Below are 9049 nucleotides of genomic sequence, written 5' to 3'. Positions count from 1 at the left end.
CTCCTTAGAGGCAAGGATGGCGAGACTGCATCTTACATACTTTGGGCATGCTGTCAGGAGGGATCAGTCCCTGGAGAGGGACATCATGTTTGGCAGAGTACAGGGTCAGCAGAAAAGAGGAAGACCCCCAACGAGGTGGATTGACACTGTGTTTGCAACAGTGAGCTGAAGCATAACAACGATTGTAAGGATGGCTCAGGACTGGGCAGTGTTTCGTTCTGTTGTGCATAGGGTTGCTATGAGTTGGAATTGACTCAACGGCACCTAACAACAAGAAGAACAATTTGGTATCGAAGAAGTTAAACTGTTCCTATTTGGGAATGATATGATACTATACATGGAAAACAAAAGACTCCAGGAGACAACTACTTGAACTAATAGAAAGATTCAGCAGAGTAGCAAGACACAAGTTAAACATACAAAAATCAGTTGGATTCCTATACACCAGTAAAGAGAACGATGAGAAGGAAATCAGGAAAACAATACCACTTACGATAGTACCTAAAAAAAAAAAAAAGTACTTAGAAATAAACCTAACCAGGGATATAAAAAACCCATACAAAGAAAACTACAAAACACTACTGCAAGAAACCAAAAGAGATCTACATAAATGGAAAAACTTACCATACTCATGGATAGGTAGACTCAACGTTGTGAAAATGACAATTCTATCCGAAGCAATTTACAAAAACATTGCAGTCCCAATCCTAATGCCAACAGCATTCTTTTAAAAGATGGAAAAACTAATCATTAACTTTATATGGGAAGGGTAGAAGCCCTGGATAAGCAAAGCACTACTGAAGAAGAGGAGTAAAGTAGGAGCACTTGCGCTACCTGACCTTAGAATCTACTATACAGCTATGGTAGTCAGAACAGCCTGGTACTGCTGCAACGACAGGTACATTGAACAATGGAGCAGAATTGAGAACCCAGGTGCAAATGCACCCACCAATGGTTGCCTGATTTTCCGCAAGGGTCCAAAGTCCATCACGTCTGGAAAGCACAGTCTTTGTAACAAATGATGTTGGCAAAACAGGGTATCCATCTGCAAAGAAATGAAACAGGACCCATACCTCATACCATATACAAAAACTAACTCAAAATGGATCAAATATTTAAATATAAAGCCAAAACTATAAAGTTCATAGAAGAAAAAATAAGATCAACTCTAAAGGCCCTAATACACAGCATTAACAGGATACAAGTGATAACCAACAACACACAAACTCCAGACGATAAGCTAGATAACTGGGATTTTCTAAAAATTAAACACTTATGCTCATCAAAAGACTTCACCAAAAGAATACAAAAAGAACCTACAAACTGGGAAAAAAATTCTGATATTACGAATCAGACAAATGTCTAATCTCTAATAGCTACAGGAAAATCCAACACGTCTATAACAAAAAGACAAATAATCTAACTAGAAATGGGCAAAGGAAATGAACAGACACTTCACCAAAGAAGACATTCAAGCGGCCAACAGACACATGAGGAAAGGCTCGCAATCACAAGCCATGAGAGAAATGCAAATCAAAACTATAGTGAGATAACATCTCATCCCAGCATTACTGGCATGAATCAAAAAAAACAGGAAATAACAAAAGTTGGAGAGGCTTTGAGGAGATTAGGCCCTATATCATTTGGAAAATGATACAGCATTTCCTTAGAAAGCTAAAAATAGAAATACCATATGATCCAGCAATCCCACTCCTAGGAATATATCATAGAGAATAACAGTCATCACGCAAATAGACCTATGCACACCCATGTTCCTTGCAACATTGTTCACAATAGCAAAAAGATGGAAACAACCTGGATGCCCATCAACCGATGAATGAATAAACAAACTGTGTTACATATACACGATGGCATATCAAGCAACGATTAAAAAAAATGATGAATCTGTGAAGCATCCCATAACATGGATGAATCTGGAGGATATTATGCTGAGTGAAATAAATCAACCACAAAAGGACAAATATTGTATGAGACCACTACTGTAAAAACTCATGAAAAGTTTTATATACAAAAAGAAACAATCTTCGATGGTTATGAGAAAGGGGAGGCATGGGGTTGAAAAAACAGTAAATAGTAGGTAAGTGGTAACTTTGGTGAGGCGTAAGACAGTACATCATACTGGGGAAGCCAGCACAACTTGTACAATCCAAGGTCATGGAAGATCCACAGACACATCCAAACTCCCTGAGAGACCAAATCCCTAGGCTTAGGGCTGTGGGGACAATGGTCTTGTGAGCATCTACCTCAACTGGCATAACACAGTTTATAAAGACAATGTTCTACATCCTCCTTTGGTGAGTAGCGTCTGAGGTCTCAAAAGCCTGTGAGTGGCCATCTGACATACTCCACTGGTCTCACCCCTTCAGGAGCAAAGGAGAAAGAAGAAAACCAGATACACAAGGAACAGATTAGTCCAAAGGAACAATGTACCACATCTACCATGGCCTCCACCAGCCTGAGTCCAGTACAAATAGAGGGTCCCCAACTACCCCCACTGACTGCTCTGACAGAGATCAAAACTGAGCGTTCCAGACAGAGCCGGAGAAACATGTAGAGCAAAATTCTAATTCACAAAAAAAGACGAGACTTGCTAGTCTGAAAGAGACTGGAGAAACCCAAGAGCATGGTACCCAGACAAGTTTTTAGCTCAGTAATGAAGTCACGCCCAAGGTTTACTCTTCAGCCAAAGATCAGACAGGCACATAAAACAAAACGAGACTAAAGGGTGCGCCAGCCCAGGGGCAAGGACTAGAAGGCAGGAGGGGACAGGAAAGCTGGCAATAGGGAATCCACGTTCGAGAAGGGAGAGTGTTGACATGCTGTGGGGTTGTTAACCAATGTCATAAAACAATACGTGTACTAACTGTTTGATAAGAAACTAGTTAGTTCTGTAAACCTTCATCCAAAGTACAATAAAAAAATTTTTTTAAGTTCTTTTAAATTTCGCAATCAGTTTCTTAGTGCTGACATTCGAGGACCACCAAATGTCTTGAGGAAAGGCTCACTCATGGAAGAAAAGAAGTAAAATGCACAGGAAAAAAAAAAAAAAAAGGAACTTGTAGGAGAGAGAAATGATAGAGGGGAAAAATAGTTTAAACATGTCTAATTAACTTCTTCATGGAGGGACACTTTTTTGCACTGAGGTGTTAGGAACCCAGGAGAAAATGGGTGATTTTGTGGGTTTGCTTATACGAAAATGGAGGAACATTCTTCTAGTGGCTTCTGTTAAAGAATCGAAAAGCAAGTTCATAAATTGAAAACGAGATAGGGAGAAAAGTAGCTGCGGTTTTGAGCATTGAGGAAAAGATGGGAGACGGTCCTTGTGGGTGGCTAACGAGTGACTTCTCTAGGGAAATACAAGATAGGAATGCCCAGTGATGTGACTCATTTGTGGCTGAAGAACATGATTTTTAGGAACATAAGTTCATCCAGTTCTGAAATATTGCCAAGTGATACTCAGCTGCCCAGAAGCAAACATAGAGTGGCTAAGTAGTTGGGTTCCTCTAGAAGTGGCATTATATCACAAGAAGGAGATTAAGAGTTTTTTTATTATTCATTTATTTAAAATTTTTCCAATTAGGGAAAATTTCAAACTCTCCCTGAAACAGAGAGATTAGTGTAAAAACCCACAATGTACCTGAAACCTTGTTCGAAAAATCACAAATGGCCAATCTAAGCCTCCCCACTCATCATTCCATTACTGTCTGCTGGATTATTTTAAAGCCAGCCTCAGACATATCTCATCTCATCTCATCTCACCTCACCTCACCTCACCTCACCTCACCTCACCTCACCTCACCTCACCTCACCTCACCTCACCTCATCTCATCATCTCATCCGTAATACCGGAAGTATTTTTAAGCAGTATGGGCATAATATGAAGAACTCAGCATCAGGATTGGGGGCAGACTCATTAACAACCTGCAATACGCAGATGACACAACCACTTGCTTGCTGAACAAGAAGAGGTCTTGAAGCACTTACTGATGAAGATGAAAGACTACAGCCTTCAGTATGGATTACAGCTCAACATAAAGAAAACAAAAATCCTCACACTGGACCAATAAACAGCATCATGATAAATGGAAAAAAGATCGATGTTGTCAAGGATTTCATTTTACTTGAATCCAAAATTAACACCCATGGAAGTCATTGGGCAAATCTGCTGCAAAAGACCTCTTTAAACTGCTAAAAAGTAAATATGCATTTTGAGGACTAAGGTGATCCTGACCCAAACCATGATATTTTCAGTCCTTCTCAAGCATTCAAAAGCTGGACAATGAATAAGAAAGACTGAAGACAAATTGATGCCTTTGACTTATGATGTTGTGAAGAATATTGGATATACCATGGACGGCCAGAAGAAGCAACAAATCTGCCTTGGAAGAAGTACAGTCAGAGCACTACTTGAAAGTGAAAATGAGAGCCTTGTCTCACTAGCTTTGGACTTATTATCCGGAGGCACCAGCCCCTGGAGAAGGACATCATGCTTAGTAAAGTAGAGGGTCAGTGAAAAAAAGGAAGGCCCTCAACAAGATGGATTTAAAGAGTGGCTAATAGGCTTAAGGGGAAACCCTGGTGGTGTAGTGGTTAAGCACTACAGCTGTTAACCAACGGGTCAGCAGTTTGAATCTGCCAGGTGCTCCTTGGAAACTTTATGGGGCACTTCTACTCTGTCCTATAGGGTCGCTATGAGTCAGAATCTAGCCGACGGCACTGGGTTTGGTTTTGGTTTTAATGGGCTCAAGGAAACCCTGGTGGCATAGTGGTTAAGAGCTACTGCTGCTAACCAAAAGATTGGCAGTTCGAATCCACCAGATGCTCCTTAGAAACCCTATGGGGCATTTCTACTCTGTCCTATATGGTCACTATGAGTCAGAATCAACTCTACAGCAACAGGTTTTAATGGGCTCAAGCATAGCAGTGATTGTAAGGCTGGCACAGGACCCGTCAGTGTTTTGTTCTGTTGTACATGGGGTCACTACAAGTTGGAATCCAATCAATAGCACTGAACAACAACAGCAACAAATGGGTATATTGATGAACCACATAATCAAACTGGATAAGAACACAGAGATCATAGAAATTTCAATGGATTAAAAGTGCGGGATGTTTCCATGGCAACCCTTGAGCAAGTCACATGGAAATCTGGGAGGGAGTAATAGAGTGCGTGTTTGAACTCATGGTTTTGGAGGTTTGCATTTTTTATGAAAATAAATATAGTGAGATGATCAACCAACAAATTAAAGCACACAGCCTCCTCCCTCAAACCTTTCCAACTTACCGAGTTCTCTTTCTAATTAAAAAAACTTGGTGTAAATCTTTTAAAACTGTGAAATTAATGCATACATATTCTAAATAGCTCAAACAATGCAGAAGAGTACAAAACGAAATGGAAATGTTTCAGTTATCCACCATCACCCAAGGCCACTGCTCGGAAGTGCTATTAACCATTTTTGCTTCAGAACTTTTACACACACACGCACACGTGCACACACACATGTAGGGAATTTAAGCATACTTTCTTTTACAAAAGAGAAACATAAATAGAATCACAAAATAGCTCCTTGCTTTTTGCATTTAACAATATAAATATATTGGAGATCTTTTCAGGACACATAAACCTATCTCATCTAAAAAAATGCTAGATATCATCTCATTTCATGGGTATACCAGTGTTTTCATTAATGAACAATGCTATTAAAAAAATTGAATTGACCTTTCGGCACGTATTTTTGCGTATTTATATTATCTCTGTGAATAATTCTCAAACAGTAATTTTCAGGCTGAAGAGTATTTTATACACTGTTAATATTTTCATAGTTATTTTCAAATTTTTCAGGTGATAACTTTCGAGGAAGGGACAAAATGCACTTCCAACTGTAGCTCAGAAAGTTTCCCAAATAACCTGAACCTGTTCATTGTGTCCAGTGTGAGCTCTTAGCAGACACTGCCCCAAGGCATATGAAGGGGGAAAGAGAAGAGTTAACAAAAGGCCAAGTTGTAAAACCTTTCTCTATATTGACGACTATATCCACCTGAAGAACTTAAGAAAATTGTCTAAGTTCCAACACCAAAAATTCTGACTTCATGATCTAGGATAGGGCTGAGCATTGTATTTTAGAATATCCCCCCTAAAGAGTCTAATGTGTTGCCATGGTTTAGAATCATTGCCTCAGATACAGCAAGTGAAGGTACAAGCAGAGGGTCCAGGTAAACAGTATGGTAATCATCATGAAGTATATGCCCAGAAGCAAAACAGAAGAGTAAAGATTGATCTCCTATACAAAAAACTACATCAAGTGAAAGGATCAGGGTAGGTTTGGGGGATAAAAGAGGAGAGAAGAGGAGAGTCTTAGGAGGAAATGAAGAGCTGAGGAACCAGGTCCCGTGGTGCTCCCTGGGTGCTGGTCACAGAGTCTGCCCTTTTAGGCAGAGATGAACTTGGTGCTGAAGTCGCTTCCAGCCTCTTCTCAGCTCAGGGTTGTTGAAGATCAGCAGAACTGAGTGGCAAGCTGGGTAGCCTGCCACAATGACTGTGCACAAAATGTTCAGGGACTGTTGGTATCAAAATCTTGGACATATAGAGAAATAGAGCAACTGCATGGAAGACGTACAGAACCAGAAAGTAGCTAATGGCTTTGATGGCCCCCATGTGGGCCTGCATGCTGGAGCCCCTGGAGCCAGTGGCATTGCTTTCCATGTGCAGGGCATGCTTCTTGAGGGAGGCAATCAGCAGGGTGGCTGTCAGGAGGAACATGACAAGAGGAAGGAAGATTCCTAGATTATAGAAAAGGGCCAGGTTGACCACGTTGGTCTTAGTGAAGTACTTCTTCTCCGTGGAGTTGGAGGAGGAGATAGAAAAAGTGTTGCTACAATACACAGTGAAGATGTCCTTGACAAAGAGCACACTGTACCCCATAGAAATGAACATGGACAGCCACAGAAGCCAGGGCATCCATCTGGAAATTCTCCACTTCAGCTTGAGGAAAAGAGGGTTGGAGAAGTTCGCAATTTTCACAAAGTAGAAGAGACTAAGCCAGGTAGTAAATCAGAGACTGCAATAATTTAAGAACAGGTAGTTGACTTTGAATATAACATATAGCACCTTGTGGTTATAAAAACTTGGGAAGGCTGAATTGAGAGTGATTCCTAGCATCATAACGTTCTGAAGAGCTATTCTGGATGTGCTCAAGAACAATAGGATCCTGCCACTTGTGTTAACTCCTTTATTCCCAACCCACTCAGCTGCATTTATAGCCATGATGAACCCATTTGCAAAGATTCCAATGAAGCATTCAGTACTTTCGATGGTGAAAATAAAGACATAGATAATTGGTGACAGTTTGTTTTCCTGACAGTGGCAGGTCTTAGCCATCCCGAGTCCTGACTGAATTGGTGTGTGGAGGCAAATGTCTCCTCGGTTTGATGGGCAGGTATTGATAGTTCCCACAACTCACACCACAGGAGGAAGCAGCTGATGTATCATTTCCAAATCCACCCCATTTGTTTACATCAGCATTCCTAGCTCTGAATCTGGAGATGCAAATGATGGAAGGATTTGGTTCCTAATCCTCCCTCTGTTTTTGGACACAGTGGTATTAGTTCAACCAGGGGCCTGGGCAAGCACTTGAGCAGAGTCCCCTTTATAAACCACTAACATAGTATTGAGAGCCACCAATACAGACATCATGCCTTGATCTTTCTACAAGCTGCAAACTGGACGCCTGCCATCTTAGGCTTTCCCTGTTCTTCACCCTGCGGATTCTACATGCTTCCATCTTATGGTGAAATCCTGATTTTCTGGTTCCCATGGTTTCCTCATTTGATCGCGCACATACTCCATTGCTTCTAGAGAAAGGTTGCAAGAGAGATACATTTTTTAGAAGCTTATATGTCTCAAAATACCTTTATCCTAGCTTTATTTTAACTTTCAGAAGGCTTCTTAGAAATAAGGATGGTGAGACTGCATCTTAAGTACTTCGAACATGTTATCAGGAGGGATCAGTCCCTGGAGAAGGACATCTTGCTTGGTAAAGTATAGGGTCACAGGGAAAGAGGAAGACTCTCAACAAGATGGACTGACACAGTGGCAGTAACAATGGGCTCAAGCATAACAATTGTGAGCATGGCACAGGACCGGGCAGTATTTCATTCTGTGATATATAGTGTTGCTATGAGTTGACTCGATGGCACCTAACGACAACAACAAATTTCTATGTAATGGTATGACTGTGAATAGAATTCCTGGTTGGAATTTTCCCTTGGAATTTTCTTCCACTGTGAGTGAAGTTCTTATAAAAGAGTAGAATAGATGCAGACAGGTACAGGGGAAGACAGAAGCCATGAGAAGATGCATCTTCAAGCAACCAAGGAACCCTAAGAAAATCCTGGGGTTACAGAAACTGAAAGAGACAAGAATCTTCCCCTAGAGCCCAGAGAGAGGCAGGGGGAGAGAAAAAACTTAGTTCTGATAATGCCCTTAAATTATTAAGAACATGAGAATCCTAATCAACCCTTCAGCAAAATGAAAATACAGAAAATGAAATTAAAAGTATCCTACAGTAAAAGACTTTCACTTAAAAAAAGTAACAACATATAAACAAGCTGAAAAAAAGATAGATGCATTTCCCAAAGTACCTATAAGCTAGTGAATGCCATCATTTTCATATAAATTCTTAATAAAACTACACTGGAAAATTATGCTGAAAATATTTTTTGGACTAAAAGTACTCTAAAAAACAAAAGATAAAACCAATCCAAAGCTCACATTGGAAATTAAACTTTCTTTCCCATCTGGAAGGGGACACTGGTAAGAGGTGGCCATGGTTCCTGGAGTCACCATTGTGTGTATGTGGAACATCGTTGTGTCTGATGCCAGTGCTCATAAGAAAAAGCATGTGACACAGAGGAAACATTGACCAATTAGGAAGACCAGACGACTGGTTCAATTGATGTCGGCCAGCCTCAGTCTTTAGCTTCCCCAGAGCTTGTGTAAAGGCTAATGAGAGATTGATACTATGTGTGT

The 9049-nt window shown here is 40.5% G+C and overlaps 1 pseudogene; it reads right to left on the bottom strand.

The window, feature by feature from the left end:
• Window positions 1–6432: 6432 nt before the first annotated feature.
• LOC100666987 (taste receptor type 2 member 39-like) lies at window positions 6433–7531 on the bottom strand (annotated as a pseudogene).
• Between the last annotated feature and the right edge of the window lie 1518 nt (window positions 7532–9049).

The sequence above is a fragment of the Loxodonta africana genome, chromosome 8 (genome assembly GCF_030014295.1).
Source record: "Loxodonta africana isolate mLoxAfr1 chromosome 8, mLoxAfr1.hap2, whole genome shotgun sequence".
Classification (NCBI taxonomy): domain Eukaryota; kingdom Metazoa; phylum Chordata; class Mammalia; order Proboscidea; family Elephantidae; genus Loxodonta; species Loxodonta africana.
This window is presented reverse-complemented; position numbering and strand designations above follow the sequence as displayed.